At 32.3% G+C, this 18767-nt stretch overlaps 1 protein-coding gene across 3 annotated transcripts in view; it reads right to left on the bottom strand.

Moving 5' to 3' along the window:
• LOC108904157 (protein phosphatase 1 regulatory subunit 3B) overlaps positions 1–18767 on the bottom strand; it is a 35737-nt gene that overhangs the window by 9162 nt on the left and 7808 nt on the right. Inside the window, exon 1 of one of the 3 annotated variants that reach the window (XM_018706587.2) lies at positions 668–746. The exons of the other annotated variants lie outside the window; for them this stretch is intronic. The gene's annotated coding sequence lies outside the window, so the exon portion shown is untranslated. Of the gene's footprint in view, positions 1–667; positions 747–18767 lie in introns of those variants that run through there. 3 annotated transcript variants of the gene reach the window in all.

Here is an 18767-nt window from a genome sequence, read left to right as displayed (position 1 = left end):
TTTTTTCGCCAAGTTACATAACCTTGAAAATAGCAAAAATACGTGTTTTTTGCACTTTTAGGTTAGAATATCTCGGAAACCTAGGGTGATGGATCAATTCTGAGGCCAGATTCGGATTCAGCGCGCCAAATGCCTTCGGAAACGTAGTGTCTGATCTCTGGAATTTTTTCCTTGTTGGCCTGTGTAATTAATTTACATATAAAGAACATAAAAAACAATCCAAAAGCAACATGTATTTAATAAAATGTAATTAACTGGTTTATCGCGTCGTGTCCGGAGAAACGGAGGACTCTGTACACGAATCGAGGTCTTCGCAATCCCGCGGTATTTTTCCGATTCCGAGCAACTTCCCTGAAGATTATCTATTGTTGTATTTATCGAGAATCCCATCGCAATAGTTGTCAATTTGATTTAATGGAAAGTCTCTGATAAGAATCATTTCTATAGCAACAACGTTGCTGAAGGCCTTCAGCTAAATAAGGACAACCGAGGTTTTCGGGCTTGTTTCATTGATATACAGTCTTCGATATAACAGGAACTGCTGCCTACATTGTTCTCTATGCACTTCTTTCAGTTATCATCCGCCAATTTCCGACCAAGAACTCGAATAAACACAAAAACGGGAAAAGAAAACACTAAATATGTGAAAAAAATTAAAGTGACTTACCGGTCACTATTTTAACCCACGAATTTTAAGAACTGTTATGCGTGCGTGCTTGAATTTCATATTCTACTCTGTCGAACTGTAATAACCGACAAACTAATCGCGAATTGCATTGTGAAAAAATAAATTTTGAGCCTACATCAAAGGTTACGTTTCGCAATACGTTATCTCTACTATTATTTTATTATCTATGATAATTTACGAGATAATCCATGCATATCAAACGTCGTCTGCTTTTTGGGTGGAGTAATGATGTAAAAGGTGTAGAAGTGCGGCGCCAAAAATATAAGCATTCTAAATTTAAAAGAACACCAAAATAGCCCTAACGATTCGTCTAGATATTTTAGAAATGTAACTTCTATTCTGAAGGTGTCTATTTTGAAGTCTCACTTACCAGTGCGGCTCACGCATATTATTGAAAGAAAAAAGGAACATACATAACTCCACTTAAACCACGCAGTCATGCTCCAGGCCCATACAAAGTCTCCAATTAACGAAACAAACCGTGAATGTATGTATAATGAAAGGAACGAAAGCGCGGCATAAAAAATTACCGAGCCCAGACAGAGTTAATCCGCTCGTTTGTAGTCTACAAAAGTTTTTGTACGAATAAAAGTTGGTGCCTATCTAATGTCACCTTCAAGCGTTTAGGTAGGTAACATTATTGTCCATACATCGATGTGTCACATATGCTTTAAAATTAAAATTATATGGTAAGATATTCAAATATTGTTTTTGTTGTTATACAAGCTTTCCGCTACAAATTCAATTTTTTACTAACCAAATTCAATCGTTTGCAGACTAAATCAACCTTTTGCAATTTCACTAATTTATTCGTACGTAAACCAAATCAAATTCTCACGTTTGTAAATAAAATTCAACGTCTTGTAAGTCAAAAACATCCATTTATAAGTCACATCCAACTTTTTTCAAATCAAATGCAGTCATTTTCAAATCAAGTTCAATCTTATGAAAATCAATTTCACTCATGTACAGATCAAATTCAACCTTGTTTAAATCAAATTCAACGTTTGGTACTCAAATTCAATTAATTTGCAGATCAAATGCAACAGATGTATCAATTTTTTGCAAATTAAATTCAGTTATTTGCAACTTCAACATTTTGTAAGTCAAATTCACTCATTTTCTGATCGAATCCAATCATTTGCTAGGTAGGACTCAGTCTTTTGCAAATCAAATTCAACCTTTTGCAAATGAAATTCACTCGTTTATAATTCACTCTTTGCAGATCAAATTCAACCTTATTCAAATGAAATTCTACCGTTTAGAAATCAAATTCAGTTATTTGCAGATCAAATTCAACTTTTTTCTAATCAAATTCAATTTTTCAGAAATCAAATTCAATCATTTGCACACCAAATTCAAAAATTTTTTTTAAATTAAATTCAACGTTTTAGAAATTCGGTTATTTGCAGATGAATCTACCTTATTCAAATCAAATTCACCCACTTGTAACCATCTGCAAATCAAATTCAGTCATTTGAAGATCAAATTCAACTTGCTAATGAAATATAACAGTTTAGAAATCAAATTCAGTAATTTGCAGGTCAAATTCTTTTTCTAATCAAATTCAATCATTTGTAGACCAAAGTCAACATTTTTTTAAATCATATTTAACTTATTAGAAATTCGGTCATTTGCAGATGAATCTACCTTTTACAAATCAAATTTACCCACTTGTAACTATCTGCATATTAAATTCAATCAATTGCAGATCAAATTCAACTTTGGCAAATGAAATTCGCCCGTTTATAATTTGTATTCAACAATTATTCAATTTACAAATTCACCCATTTGTAAATTAAAATTCAGCTATTTACAAATCAAATTTTAGTCATTTGCAGATCGAACTCAACGTAAATCAAATTAAGTCATTTGCAACAGATCAAATTCAACTTCTTGCAAATTGATTTCACCCAATTCTAAAATAAATTCAACTGTTTGCAAACCAAATTCAGTCATTTGCAGTAAATCAAATTCAACCTTTTGCAAATCAAATTCATTGATTTGTGAAACAAATTCAACTATTTGCAAACAAACTTCAATTATCTACCGTTTGAATACAACTATATGCAAATCAAATTCAGTCATTTTCAGCAAATCAAATTCAACTTCTTGCAAATTGATTTCACCCAAAATAAGTTCCACTGTTTGCAAACCAAATTCAGTCATTTGCAGTAAATCAAATTCAACCTTTTGCAAATCAAATTCGTTCGTCATTCGTGAAACAAATTCAACTATTTGCAAATCAACTTCAACCTTTTGCAAATCAAATTCATTCGTTTGTGAAACAAATTCAACAATTTGCAAATCAAATTCAATCATTTACCGTTTGAATATACCTAACTTTATGTAAATCAAATGCAGTCATTTTCAGCAAATCAAATTCACCTGTTTGTAAAATAAATTCAACTGTTTATAAATCAAATTCAACTTTTCAATGTCAAATTCATTCTGTTGAAACTAAAGCATAGGTTTAATATTTTAAAAGATGATATATTCCACACTTCTGTAACACAATAACACAAACTTTTGTAAAATATTACACCTATGTTTTAGTCTCAGCAAAATGAATGTGATCTTCAAAAGATTCAATCTGATTTGCAAACAGATGAATTTGATTTACGAAAAGTTGAATACCTACGGAGTGAAAAATCTACATTAGCATCAAATTTTTTATCCGACACTTTTTAATAAAAACTCCTAATGCAATATTATAGGAAGTAACTAATCCACGTATTATATCGGTTTGCGTTGCATTCTACCTTTCTTATCTCTCTCTCCGCTCGAGAATCTGACGGTCTCCTGCATTGTTTACATATAATGTTGTATGGAAATCGACAGCACTTTTATTTACAACCTTTTCATCGCACAAATGCCGAGCCGCGAAATTATAGTAAACCTTTACATTCTTACATGGTGTTTTAAATTCAGTAAAAATGTCCGCATACTAGAACTAGCCACAACCGGTTTTTACCACAAGGTATAAAGTGTCTGTCGAACTTTTATGCGAGCCACGACAGCGGGAGGCGTAGGTAAAAGTCGAAGACGATTTTACGGTCGACTTTATTCATAATTTCGACATTTAATTCGTACGTCAGTATCTGGGAAACGGAGGATGTGTTGAAATTTTATTTACGCAATAAAAAATTGTTCTCGTATTATCTTATCGTATCGCCATGGTTTCTATATTATCATTCTATTTTTATGTACCCAAAATCTGCTGTGTTTGTGTGAAAATTAATTTCTTAGGCGGTGTATAAACCCTGCTTTTATAGCTGCGTAAAAAATACACGAAATCGACCCTGAGAACATTTCTTAGTTCTTTTTTTAGCAGCAGATATAACATTTAACTTTTGAACAATTAAATCAAAAGAGAAAACGATAAAGCTATCATTTACAGGGAAGCTAAAAATTGGGGGTGAAAGTGGTAGAGTCAAAAATACCAGCAAAGAATGTCACCCTTTAATCTAAAATCGACGGGTCTGAGCGTTTTTCTACAATCTTGACGCAGTTCCTGAAAATGGCTCTGTTTCGTTTTCATTTAGCCACCCTGTATATGGATCTTATAAATCATTTGTTTTACGCTTTAATTTTGAAGACGTATTTGCCTTGCCGGTAAAATTTGTATCATTAAAAACATCAGTGATATTCCGAATATCTTGCATGATCACCAGATGAAAGGATTAAATCTATTATCTATTTATCCAGAAATAAACCTGTGCGAGTGTCTTGAACCAATATTATGTAGTGAATCCGACAAATACTATTTTAATACTCACCCGACCCGACTATTCCAACAAAATGCCAATATTTACGCAAGGGTTTTACCCAATTGTTCGCTGATAAACAGGCGCCGATTCTGGTCTTCAGTCACGTACGTGTGGCGAATATATTTTTGTTTATCATACGTAACCGCAAGTTTAGGTCACCTTTCGAATACACACATCTAGGGGTCACACTATTGATAAGCACCGTATAGATTTTTTCCTCGATCCCAACCGTACAAACGATCTAAGATCTAATTGAAATTCATCAGCTACTGGTGCACGCTCTCGACATCCATAAAGGTGATGGCCAAGACAAGGTTCTTTATAGAAAAACCGAACGGAAAAGGTAAAAGTACAGATTCTTGTAATCTGTATTCGACTTATGTAAGTCTTATAAAGGTCATAGCGTTTATATCACAAAATGTCCGATCCTTTGATTTTTTCTATTTAAAATAACTGTAGCAAAAATAATTTCTCGTAGATTCAGTTGTTTATAAACTCTGCAAAAAAATTAGGGGGGTACAGAAAAATTTCCAAATTTTTTTAGTGATTTTTGAAAGGCTGTAACTTCGTGAATAATGGTCATCTCAGGAAAATAAAAAGAGCGTTTTGAAGCTTGAAGATTCTAATTTTGAAATTTTGATATGAAAAAATTTTTTGTGCTTCACTTCGTGCAATCAAAAGAAATAATGCAAGGCAAAAATTTAACAATTTTTTTTTTCAATTTTCTGACTTAATTAGCCTGATTCCTCAGTTTCAATTTGTTGTTTTTTATTTTCTGTGCGATTTTATAAATTTTCAAATCGATCGGTCGAACAGTTTTCCTTTCCCTTAAAAATTAATTAATGATGATTAAGATAAAAAAGAATTGCGTTATTTTTCTCACAATTTTGTGTTATATACTCATTAAATATCAATAAAAGTCAATTTTGAAAAAAAATCAAATTTTTGAAAATAAAAAAAAAATTTCGATATTTTTTGTATGATTTCATATTGAATATTTCAAATGTCGAAAACAATTTATTTTTTTTTCAAATTTAATTTAAAACAATTCGAAATTTTGAAAAAAAAATGTTTTTTGATTTTAAAATATTCAGAAAATTATACTGAATATTGAGTTAAAATTAATTGCATTAATTTAAGTTAATACCCCCAAGTGAATTTTCATGCATTTTTTTACACGCACCGCCATATCTACAATTTATTGTTCCTTTTTTCGTTCAAGTTGTCTTTAAAAAAAGTGTTTTTCGAAACTCGTATTTTTTTTCATTAAAAAAAATTATAAATTTTGTTAACAATTTTTTTTCTACATTTAAAAAGTATTCAATTGTGAAAAAAATAACAAAAAACTTTTGAAAAATTTGACTTCAAAATTTACAATTTTTTTTTTTTTTTTTTGGTATTTCATTAGTACTTAACGCGAAATTGTGAGAAAAATAACACAAGCGAATTTTTTTCATCTTAGTCTTCATTAACTGATGTTTAATGAGCAATAAAACTGCTTTAATTTTTTATAAAATTTTGATGATTCAGGAAAGGAAAACGGTTCGACCGATCGATTTCAAAATTTACTGCCTCATGGGTGACCCAACAAAAATCTACAAATATTGGTATCTTTCGCAATATTTGCAACGTAGTCGTTGATTTTCCAAAACAAAAAAATCTGCTAGGTACCTTAACTTTTTTGCTGAGTGTAGAAAAACTCAAGTGGCTACAAATTGTTCTAAAAATGTAATATAAATGTCAGAGATGATAAAATTAATTGGTGTGTTATTTCAGTCAGTATCGTCAGTAATGAAACTAGAACAAATGTCCTAATATTAGTTTCAAATTAAAATACAATCACAAAACAAAATAACTAGTTCAAAACGAACATTATTAGATATCACTCGATAGTAAGTATATATGGGGTCACAACACCTCTGTTACATTTTTTTCATTAGAGAAATAATCGCCTTCCAAAAATGAATAATATAACGAAAATAGCTTCTTTTTTCTGTTCAACAGAATATCGCAATGTCATTAATCAAAAGTAAACAAGCAATTTTCACATTTTTTTGAAGGGTTACGAAGGCTCTTCACATTTGACTTGTTACATTTTTAGCAACAAACAATTGATAATTCATAATGTAATAGTAATAATGGGCACGCGTGTTATTAAAAAGATAATTATGACATAACTATGTTACAACATCATCGTAATGCAAAAAAAGGTCCTATAAACTACAATAATTAAAAGAACAATAACGTCTCTCTATCTATTCGCCGATAAAACTGAAACCAAACTGCAATAAAACAGCGTCCTGCTATTCACTTAAAACCATGATGTGTATCATTCGACGCGAGCATGATCATTACGAGTATATTTAAATGACCACCGAAGTGTAATAATAGAATCACGCCACAACTTGGGGACTCGTCGTTTAGGTTATCGGGCTTTGCCTTGCTTCTATCCGCGATAATTTTTTGACCGTTAGCACCTGAAAAAAAAAAACGTAAAGTATTCCTTCGCACCTTAGACGAAGGTTACTCTTCAAATCAAGTAAATTCGATAACATCGGAAATTTTATATGATATAACGTCTCGACTCTACAACGCAATAGTCTGCGTTATCAATCTAGGTGTTTTTTAACGTAACACCGTAAATACCATCGTAAATAACAGGGTATATCCCATTTGACAAAACAATTTATTTTTTTCGCCGTAATGATAGGTGTTATTACATTATAATAAAATCGAATTATGAATGACAAACATTAGCAAACATTTTAATACTCTTCAGACTTTTGTCCAGAATGTTCCTTAAATGAAGTTATTTTTTACACTCACTGATTCACGATGATATAATAATAGTACCTAATACTATTTATATAGTCTATATAAGTATGTTAAAAGAGGTTTACGACTTATTATAACGCGGTTATTCATTATAATTACTTATCGGTGCTGCCTACTAACTTTTTATGTTTGTACGTGGTCAGAATTTTTACATTTAGGTCAATGTTGTATTTATGTAAAACTGATACGATCGTAGAAAGTCTCTAGAATAATTTAAAGGACGATTTTTGATAGCGGTCTTATTTAAATGAGACTCCTTAGATAAATTCGCATCTGTTCACGAAATTGGCGAACAAAGAACACAACTGTGTTTACTTTCATACATATTTTGAAAGCAGTCTTAATTTTGGACTTGCTCTCGATGAACGCAATATAGAGTTTACTTGGATCAAATAAGTTATTATGTTGAAATAAATAAACTGTATAGTTATTGCAAACAAGTGTATAGTTATAGGTACTAAAAGGAATACTACCCCTTAATATAACATTTTTTAAATGCATTAAGAATTGTTGCTAAATCCCTATATCTTCAAACTCTAAAAATACATTGTATTGAAATGTAGAGCCAATAACGACAGTCATGGTACGTAAATAAATTAAGAGAACTATTTACATCAAGCAACTAAATTTTTTAAGGGGTAATATATTTAAATTTCACCTAAATAAAGCATATTTTTGACTCAAATATATTGGGGGGGTTTAAAACAAAGTTACTGCTATATCTACACGTACCTAAAATGTAATGGAAAATTTGTTATTAGATAACTATAAATGTTTTTCTCGATGCAAGGACATGGGTGTACTGATAATGAATAAAATTATGTATATTCAAAATCTAATCTCGATCTATTAGTTACTACTGAACAAATAGCGATAAAAAGCGACCCAGGCATAGATGCTGCATTCCGATGCCGAAGACTGAGCATTCCGCAGCCAAACCCCTTAGCCGAGAGTCAAAAGGTCGGCGGGAGTCGTCCTTATAATATCTAGCTACGTGCTTGCGGAAAAGTACAAGTGTAGACGCGAAATACGACCGAGGCGCCCGCCTACCTAGATAAGGGATTAAATTTAATCTCAGATAAAAAAAGCAATTCAATTAATCAAGTGTTTGGCGAATTTCTGGCCATCCAGTGTTATCTGAGCGATATTTAAAATTATTAAGTTAATCGGGATCAATGAACTGTTAACTAAGTGTAAATATTTATAATTTATTTAATTCGGGTTGCCACCAGATAAACTTCCACAAAAGGGGTTTATTCACCTCGATCGTATGTTGGAAATAAGGCTTTAAGAGTTATTCGCAATTTTTTATCGGGGGGCATCTCTATTCCCAAATCGTCGACAGTAGATCACCCAGGTTACGTAAATAAAAAACAATTCCTATTCAGTTTTTCATATTTTCAAGGTTAAAAATGTTGCGAGTCTGTAAAAATATAAACATAGACACGGCAAACATAACCCACAACTTTCTTGCAAGGTTAAAAATGTTGCGAGTCTAGGAAAAATGTATATGTAGACACACCAAACAGTCGAAAATTTTATTTTTGGTAAATAATGGATTTAGGTTATAAACGAGTCCAAGTCATTTTTCAAAATTAGAAATATTTACCGAGATAATTTTTTTTTTAATCCGTGTACCTATCGACCATGGTAATCAAAATCACTTCCAAGTCATGTGTCAAGAAAATTATTTCCCATTCAAAATAAACACATTATGAACTGCGTAAATACCACAATGAAGTCAGTGGTTCTCAATAAGTTTTCAATAAAAAAATCATACATATTTTAAATTTGTGGTTTTTATTCCTAACTCTTTCGCAAAAAAACTACTACATGTTCTTTCATCCATCCATTAAGGAGGATCGAGTTCTACGAAAAAATGCAGGGAAGTTCGTATTATTGAGATATATTATTTTTGCAATGCGAAATTACTTAATATTTACAATTCATTACCTACATTCTGTGTACGTTAATTATTATTTTTACTGTGGCCGCAATTAAAAATGTTAAATTCATAGTGCTTGTATTTTTCTTTGTCCGATTGGTATTTGTTTTCACTTTCATGGAGATCTTTGACCTGCTTATTATAATTTTTAGCTGTCTGATTTTTCGAAGTTTGACACCACATAAAAAACACTCAGTAGAAATTTGTCGTTCACATTTGGTCTGTGGGTATTTTGATGGGCGTTGAATAACCTGGTGATATTATCTTATTTTAAACTCGATTATATTCAATATCTACAAGCAAATATCACAATCTCCTTAATTTCTAGTAATAAAAAATCTTTTTCTTTGCATTGACAGCAATGATTTTATAACACGGTAACTACAAGGTCCCCTACGTCCCGCTTCACCCCCTCCCCTTCTTGTTTCTCTTGTCTTCTTGTTCTAAGTAGATTCGTAATTGTACGCTTTTTATGAACGTTCTGTTGTCTCAATATCATCAACCAAATTCATCAAATTAATTATATGTTTACCCCATTTTCAGCTGTACAATTTGCTATTAAACAAATCGAGCAATTTTGTTGTATCGAAACATTTTTCTCGGTGTGGGAAACCACCAGAAAGGGAATTTTCCGTCCGATTAGCTGGGGAGCCCTAAAATCGTGTGAGTTCTCTCCAATTTCAGGAAAATTACGGCAATAGACGAATTCCGTTATCAATTACATTTTTATTACTTATTAAGAAGTTATAAATTTTTTCATACAGACAGTTGTAAAACGTGCAGCGAAGCAGACTTCACGTATTATCTAATTGTGTTTTTGCATCACTAATATTTATATTATGCGAATTACTTCGTCTGTTATAATGTAGATAGGTTAGATGATAAGGGCATATTTTCCACGTTGCTCATCCGTTTCGGTCCCATTAAATATCACTAACAATTTAAATGGTTCTTCAATTAAAATCACGTGAACGATTCATGCGCTGCTTTCCCATACACTTACATGCGTTAACTGCTTGAAGTTTCCGTGATACTTTCCTGCTACTGCGAAGAAAAGAGACCACAAGTTGACAAAATTAAAAAAATTGCAAAATCGTTCTCATTTCGTGACTGTCCAAAAAAGTTTATTGCACGTGAACATTTACAACATAATAAAGATAATTTAAAACAAATAACATGTGAAGTCCACGTGACTCCTATAGGCCGATACCGATTCAACTATTTTCCGTATCATGGCCGGCTTAGACGCAGGTTAAACACTAGATAAGCCAATTTGTTCCGACTATCAATTTACTAAAGGAGCGAACTCTCTTTCTTTTACGGCATTAAGTAATGTGAGATGCAGACACATTATTATTATTATTTCACCGGGAGAGTAAAGAAACGCAACAGGAAATTGCTACAATTAACATTTCAAGAAAGTCAGTGGTGAGGTCAATAGGTACAACAGAGATAGCGCTTTTCAACGCAGACCGCAGCCAAGAGTTAAAGCCGAGATTGGCTGAAGATTGGCCGGCTGTTAACGGGGATCTTTGCGAACGCTGAAAAATATAATTACAGGAACTCGGCACCGACACTGGCTCCGGGCGGCGAACAGGAGTATTTCGAAATGTTCATTTTTGTTGTCCTTGCATCGCCTACGAGCCGACAATGAGCGTTTTGCTGTAAATACTCGCGGGAGATAGCTTACTTTGCAATTAACACCTGTGGAAATCGTCAAAAATGTGCGCAAAAAGGAAATAATCTATCCAACGCCACCTATCGGCTTCAAAAAACAATACTAAACTACAATCAGACTCAGTCACAATTATCACTTAATACAATATAATTTTTTATTTGAAAACAATTAACCATTTGCTTGTTACAATACGTTACAATTTATTTGTTTGTACAAAATTTTCACACAGCCATCTATTGGCTTATAAACTAAGGACCATAAAACATCGAGGAATAACTATCGCCTCGATACATTGGAATAAATTATTCATTTATTTATTACAATCAAATATAAAGTTGTAGATACTATAATTATACTAGCTGTTAATATATCATGTTTTGAATAGATTCATAATACAATTAGTACTAAATCTATTCCGTTATCTCAATATCACTATCAAATATGAAAATTTATCAGTGATAACGCCTATGATTACCCTGGTTACCTACATATATTCGATAATCAATGGTATCTTAATTAATAGATGTTTAATCAAAATTAGTATTTTAATATTTAAATATTTGTTGTTAGATAACCCTTATATCACTGTAATCCTTAAAAAAACGTATTATTCAAATATAGTGTCGATTAAAAAAAATAAGTTGGTAGATATCCCTGAAGTGTAGTGTAATGTTCTTATAATTATTTACTTATATATTTATTATAACGATTAGAATTTTGTTTTTATTTTGAGTTACCTATGATTTTGAATTTTAACTGGTCCCACATTGAGCGCCAAACTTTTATGCGATTTTTTTTTACTTTAATTCCTATATTTTGAATGTTTCTAGCCTACATATAGGTCAGAAGCGAGCTATATACTTGCAGATAAACTATATCTTTTGCTGAACATGACTTGTAATTACTTGAATTTGAACGAAAGTCATATTTTTATCAGTTTTTTTTTATTTTATGAGTGTGTCGTTACTAAATTTTGTTTTCCTCTTATTTTTTTTATTAACTTCAAAATACCAATGAAATCTTTACTGAAATTAACTGTTGATGTGTCAATTTAATCTTTTTGAGATGGTTGGAAATTTTGCAAAATTCTGATAAGATTTTTGCTCAAATTTTTGTTGAAATAAAATACACCTTTCGCTCTACTTACTAGCTTCTGAGTAACTATTTCCAGTAAATAACTGTTTAGAAGATATCTGTCAAACTTTTTATTTAAATGTTTACGTGAAATAAATTTTATCAAGTTTTCCACGTGTATTTAATTCTATGAATTTGATATACAAGATGTTTGTAAATAAGTGCGAAGTATTTTAGGGGGTGGTGGTTGCCGAAGTTATTTTGTGAAAAAAGGTTTTATAAACGTAAGTCGAAATATGCTCCGTCTCCGAGAAACGGAGTATTTAAGTTTGAACTTTTTATTTATTTTTATTAATTATTTCAGAGTTTTAAAGATATTGACTTGAAATTTGAAAAACGCTTTGGAAATGTGCATTTTGGGAGAGATCCTAATTTTTCTACTTGCACCAGTGGCGTTCGTGGGAAAATGACACATTTTTTAATAAAAAAATGGTACGCCACTGACTTTTTCCCGTTTTGATATATTTTTAGAAATCCGCCATCAATTCTGAATGAAATTGGTCTCTTGAATTTTTTTCGTAGGATGTACCGTTTTTGGGGAAAAAAATAAAATATATTTTACTGCAAGTTGTGTACTTTTAATTTCTAACAAACACCCTGTATAAATTGCAGTTTCTTAATTTTTTATTACAATTTCCTCTTTACGTACCTATTTTGTTTAGTCAACTTCAGTATTTGTTTTATTAATTTTACTGTTATATGTTCCAAAATAGTACATTCATTCGTTTTTCCAAGAAAATTTCCTAAAACCTTGTCCCTTTGTCCTTCCAATTTTCTAAGGGTAGAATATTGCGTCAATATTCCTATACATGAAGCCGTCTAGATATTAACATTGGAAATGTTTTAAGAAATCGGTAGTATGACGGTAAATGTTAGAAAAATATGTAAAATCTCTCTGTCATCTCGCTGAGCGCAGGGGTGCTCTGATCGGAGTGATTTTGATGTCGTTGTAGTTGTTTTATGAAAATATATATACAAGGTGGTCTTTTATCGCTTTCAACCTACAAGCCGATTTAAAATTTTTGTCAAAGTTGACACAACCTTATATCCTTTTTTTGCACCAGATATCATAAGAGATTTAAATATTATTTAAATATTCTAAACACTTTTTTGGATCGTTATAGCAATGATTTTGACTTTATTTTACTTCCAACGAGTCAGAAGTTTGCTTGGCAACAAATTCTATGAATTTTTATGAAAACAACGTTTTGCCCTTTACTGAAGGTTCTTTGAAAGCTGTCAAACACCAAAACATACCAACTTCATTGAAATATTAGTTAAAAAAATTGAAAGCTATACATAAACTTCGAGGTAAAGCCTTCGAACTGTTTATAATAAATAGAAACAACATTAAAAATTCTTTAGTCGAGTTACTTTCTTGTTGTTCTTGACACTCGGCTCCCAAAAAAGAAAATTAGCATCCACGCATTGACCACGTGAAAGAACACCTTCTTGGCCGGTGAAAGGAAGTATCCTTTGAACGCCCGTTAATTTATCGATAATGTAGACTTTATTTTGCGCTAACGGACGAAATTAGGGTCACCGGTTGATTAAAGTTCGAATTAACACCATCACAAGTGGTTGTGTTTGAACACATAAAACAAATTGAACGAAAAAAAAGTTGCAGACGAATAACAGTTTTTTTTTAATTGCTGTCAAGTAGTCCGCTATAAATTATGATTAAGGGGAATCAAGTGCCGAAACCGGGTCTATTTTTGGATCATATTACATTCGATAGAATACCCGCATTGCTGCTTGAAAGACCACATCAATCGAAGAGTCTGGGAATACTGCCAAAAGCCTGTATATCAGTTATGTCTGTGATTTTCTGTTACTATAAAATAAAATACTATTAATGCTCTTAGAAAAGCACAAATGTAAATACTCGAAGCGTTTAAAAACACTAATAAATCGTGACTTACATCTAATAATTAGAACAAATGTTTTATGGGCCTGTACATTTTGTATTTGCTTTTACTGTGAAATAGAAATCAGTGATTTTTTCGATATTCTCTGTCAACAAGAGAAAATGTTTACTTTCCTGTTCCAATGGTACACTTTAATTAATTAATTTACTTAATAACTTTTAACTGATCACATGTCGATTTTGGCAAACACTTTACGTAACGCCACGCGATTGATACAACACGGAATTACATTTTAATGTCAGATGTAGGAAGTTGAAAGTGCTTAGGAAAATTTCTCAATAACGAGCGCATAAATAAATTTAAATAAATAATAAAGGCGATAAATATTAAATTCCACATGACCCGCATTCGCATTGTTAGTCGCGATCGTGCATATTTCTCAAGTGCTTTGTCAGTGGAGTTTCATCTAACGCAAATGCATCCTTTGATATTCAGTTAAACGACTTGTGAGATATACGTCGCCTCAGTCAAGGAAAAATCGAATGGAATCATTATTCCGACCGGGGTCATTATTATTTCTCGACTATTAAAGCTCGTGTACAACTATTCGAGCACTATCAGAGGTCGCTTTCCTAAGTTCGAAATCGGCGTTTCGATTTTTGTGGCGCAAGGTGAGACAAGACAAGTGACGCAGTCTATGGATGCGGACAGGTGTAAAAATTGAAATTTTCACCCAGCCTAATCTATGAATTATATCTGTCATTCGTCTCTCGTGAAATAAGGCTAAAATGTGTGTCGGTTCTGTTTATCGGTGACAGACTGATAACCCTGTTTGGTTTCCACCGTGAAGAAACAACGCTTGTGACACTGCGCCTCTTTAAATTGATTTATTTATTTATCTGTCAGATATGACATTTCGACAGTGAATTAAAGTAACCCAAATACTCCAGTCGGGTTAGACAAAAAAAGGGCTTAACCGGGAAAAAATTAGGGACCACAATTTTATTGTTCTAACCTTTAGGGGCGTCAATATTAGTGTAAATTCAGAATCGCGACTGAATTCCACCCCTGCGTCAGCCGCCATCTTGAATTTAAGGAAAAATCGTTTTTGCTCAATATCTCGGCCATTTTCAACTTTACAACAAAAATGGTAAGGACTTAAGTTCTTGCAAATCCGATTTCCTACAACTTCTTTTATTACAAATTTTATCGTGCGATCGATATTTTTCAAGTTAAGGGGGAAAATAGTGACAAAGTATAATTATTGAATTATCTCGTTTGTTATTGACTATATGACATAAATGTCCATAAACGAAGTTGGAAAGAATTATATTTTCTATGATTTGGATCTCTTGGACAACATTGAGATTTCATTCGATTATATTATTTGTTGAGTTTTTATAAGTGTGATAAAAATAAGGGTAATTCCAGACCTTTGGAACAGATTGATTAAACAGGTTGGTATGTGAACATTTATTTACGTACTGACCGATTATTTTGTGTAATTAATTCCATTTAATAACATTTTGAAAAATGTCGATATTATCAAATCACGTATACACGATGCAATATAGTCAATAATTAAATAATTGCTCTATGTCGGTTCCTGTGGGAAACACCCTGTATACAAATTCCTATTTTGGAAGCTACAATTTAGATAAATATATTCATTGTGATTTTTTCTTGTGATTTTAAATTTGCCGCCCCTAGAAACGCGCGCCACCCACAATCCGGCCCTGGCAAAAAAGCCTTTCGACGATTAATAAACAAGAAAATTGGGGTAAGTTAACTGAAAAAGCACAGTCNCACCCTGTATATAAATTCCTATTTTGGAAGCTACAATTTAGATAAATATATTCATTGTGATTTTTTCTTGTGATTTTAAATTTGCCGCCCCTAGAAGCGCGCGCCACCCACAATCCGGCCCTGGCAAAAAAGCCTTTCGACGATTAATAAACAAGAAAATTGGGGTAAGTTAACTGAAAAAGCACAGTCAGGTGCTGCCGAGGCTGAAACATTTTCAGGCCAAGGCGATCTAGATCTTTATTTTTATAGAAGCGCGTCTCGTCAACAGCCGGCATGCAAATGCTTGTATTCAAATGGACCAGATGCAATTTTTTTGTAACACTAACCTATATAATTAATTTATTTATGGTTTATTTACGATTGGAGAAACGACTGCAATGCCGTACGCGCGGGCGGCAAGTTATTAATTCATATTAGGGCCCGTTCCGATTCCTGTAAGTCAGGGCCGTACTTAGTTTCACTAAGCGCAAACGTAAAAGAGAGTATGACACAGAACGCGGGATTCTACGAGACATCTAGGTAATCTACAGACTTTTTCCAATTCCTACTGAAAAAAAATATATTTTAGTCGTTCTAAAACAAATCTTTAATCGCAGTTCGACCCTGACTTTTGTACTAACTGCAGCCTACTCGATTTCGGTCGTAACGTGATATTCAAGAGGAGAGCAAGGCACTTTGTTCAACACCATGACGCCTGAAGAAAGGGGAAACCGAGAAGTGACCAAATGCGGATTTCCAGTTAATTCGTTTTTGTTTCACAATCAGTAAAATTAAACCATCGAGAGAATGTCGTATATTTATGAGAGCGAGCTAAAGCTCGGTTGTCCGACAGGTTGAGGATTCGAATAACTCGCATTCTTGACTGGCATTTCGAAGTTAGAGAGAGGTTTCTTGTATAATAAAACGTTGTTTTATTAGAAAGAAATCGCGGGTTATCATTCAGGGGAATCTGATTATCATTTTGACGGCGAAAACAAGACCAGTGGACGTGAAAAACCAGTTGTTAGGTGCCATTTCGTAACATCAAATAAGGAAGACGGACAAAATTGGATAAAAAATTGTTAAAATATACCTAGAACTTAAACTAAAAAAATCATTTTGATTCATTGTCGCGATATAATTTTCGGTACCCATAAAAGACAAAATAAAAGCAAATATGTCGGTCCGGTTTTATTCTTCTTTGAATATCAAATTTGCATACAAAAATTACTAACATGCAATTTGCATAATGACTTTCATGTTAACATTACCCACAACTAGATGTCCTTATTTTTATTACGCGGTCAGTTTATATTCCACATTAAAGCTTAGCTAAGATTATAAAAAGACGGTTTACTTTAGTACTATACAGGTCCAAATCTAATCTTGATCGGTTACTTTTTATTATTTCAGAGTTAACAGAAATGAAAATGACGAAAAAGAAAAACATTGTATTTTTTACATACCTAGATATAGGTGCACTTATCTGAGATATAAAATGTTTTGTAATTGGACACTTAACCTATGCTGGGGTACTTAACCTATGAATTTTGATAAAAAAAAATAATATTATCCATATTAACTATATCCGAGTAAACTCAACTACGAGATAATGATTTGTGGTAAAATTAAATACTTTCCAAGTTGTTGGTCTCAGTAACCTAATGCAATTATATTAATTACACTGTCTTATTCGATCACGGTGATAAATCAATTAAGCAGATGTCAATACAATATCATTTTGAAACTTGATTTCTATATTTGATGTAGAAACCATATTTTTAACAAACGAATGGAAATTTTCTATAATTTAAAACGACAGATACAAAATTATATGTTTTTAAACTCAAGAAGACAGACAAATTCTGGTGATTTTCGAACTTTTTTTATTAATTAACATTTACTTAATTATTTTATGAAAACAAATGACTTTTAAAATTGGGTTTTTACTATTATTATAGAGAACAGGTTTCAGTTTTACTTATTTTAAGTCAGGAATTGCAAAAAGTGACTTATATGGCACAAGTCTAAAGTTATTTTAATGTATTTTGTGATTATTATCCCTCTGACTAGAAGATACACTTCAATACCTTAAAAAACATTAGTTCAAGGAGAGAAAATGTGTTGGTTAGACCGAAACGACTGTGTCTCTCATGACATTTTATTGAAGAAATTACTTTTTATGGTTTTTTAGTAAATGTCATATCTTTAATATTTTCATATTTAGCTGATAGACATCAATTTGTAATCTACAATGCCCCAATATTCGGCACTAGAATTTTCGAGTACCTCGAGGTTCGGTCATGGGTCCCATACGTTTTCTGATATATGTAAATGACTTACCAACAATTTTTGACAATACAGGGTGTCCCGATATTCATGCAACAAAATTTGGTCACAGATTCTTAAGACAAATTTAGGGGACCCATATTTTTTATTTTTGCCAAGTGGCCCCCTCTTTCGGAGGTACAGCCTCCTGAAGTCCGCTCCTAAGAATAATCTTTTTTATATATCTCAGAACCCTGTTGTACGATAATTACTAAATTTGGTGCCCAGGGGTTTTATGACATGTGGAATCTGATGGTGCTATGTTTTTTGGGGACAATTATGACAATTTTTAGTGGCCCCCTTGTCTTTGGAGCCAAAAAAATTTGGTCGCATATTTAAATTTCTTAAAAATTATCAGTCCACTAGAAAGCCATTAAATTTAGAAACTTTTTGTCTCTTTATACTTTTTTCGTAAAACGCAAAGTTTTCCTCAAAAACATTGCGCTTTTCGAAACAAATAATTTAAAAAAATTCAAATTTGCGACCAAACTTTTCTGGTTTCAAAGACAAGGAGGGGCCACGAAAAAGTGTCTTAAGGGGGTTTCTCGCCAAAAAGCGTAGCACTGTGAGATTCTACATGTCATAAAACCCCTGTGTACCAAATTTAGTGATTCTCGTACAACATGGTTTTGAGATATAAAAAAGACTTCTTAGGGGCAGATTTCAGGGGGCTGTAACTCCGAAAGAGGGGGCCAGTTGGCAAAAAGAAAAAATACGGGTCCCCTAAATTTGTCTT

Source organism: Anoplophora glabripennis, unplaced genomic scaffold (assembly GCF_000390285.2).
Source record: "Anoplophora glabripennis isolate ALB-LARVAE unplaced genomic scaffold, Agla_2.0 scaffold151, whole genome shotgun sequence".
Lineage (NCBI taxonomy): Eukaryota > Metazoa > Arthropoda > Insecta > Coleoptera > Cerambycidae > Anoplophora > Anoplophora glabripennis.
The sequence above is the reverse complement of the archived record's forward strand: the minus strand, read 5'-3'. Positions and strand labels throughout refer to the sequence as shown.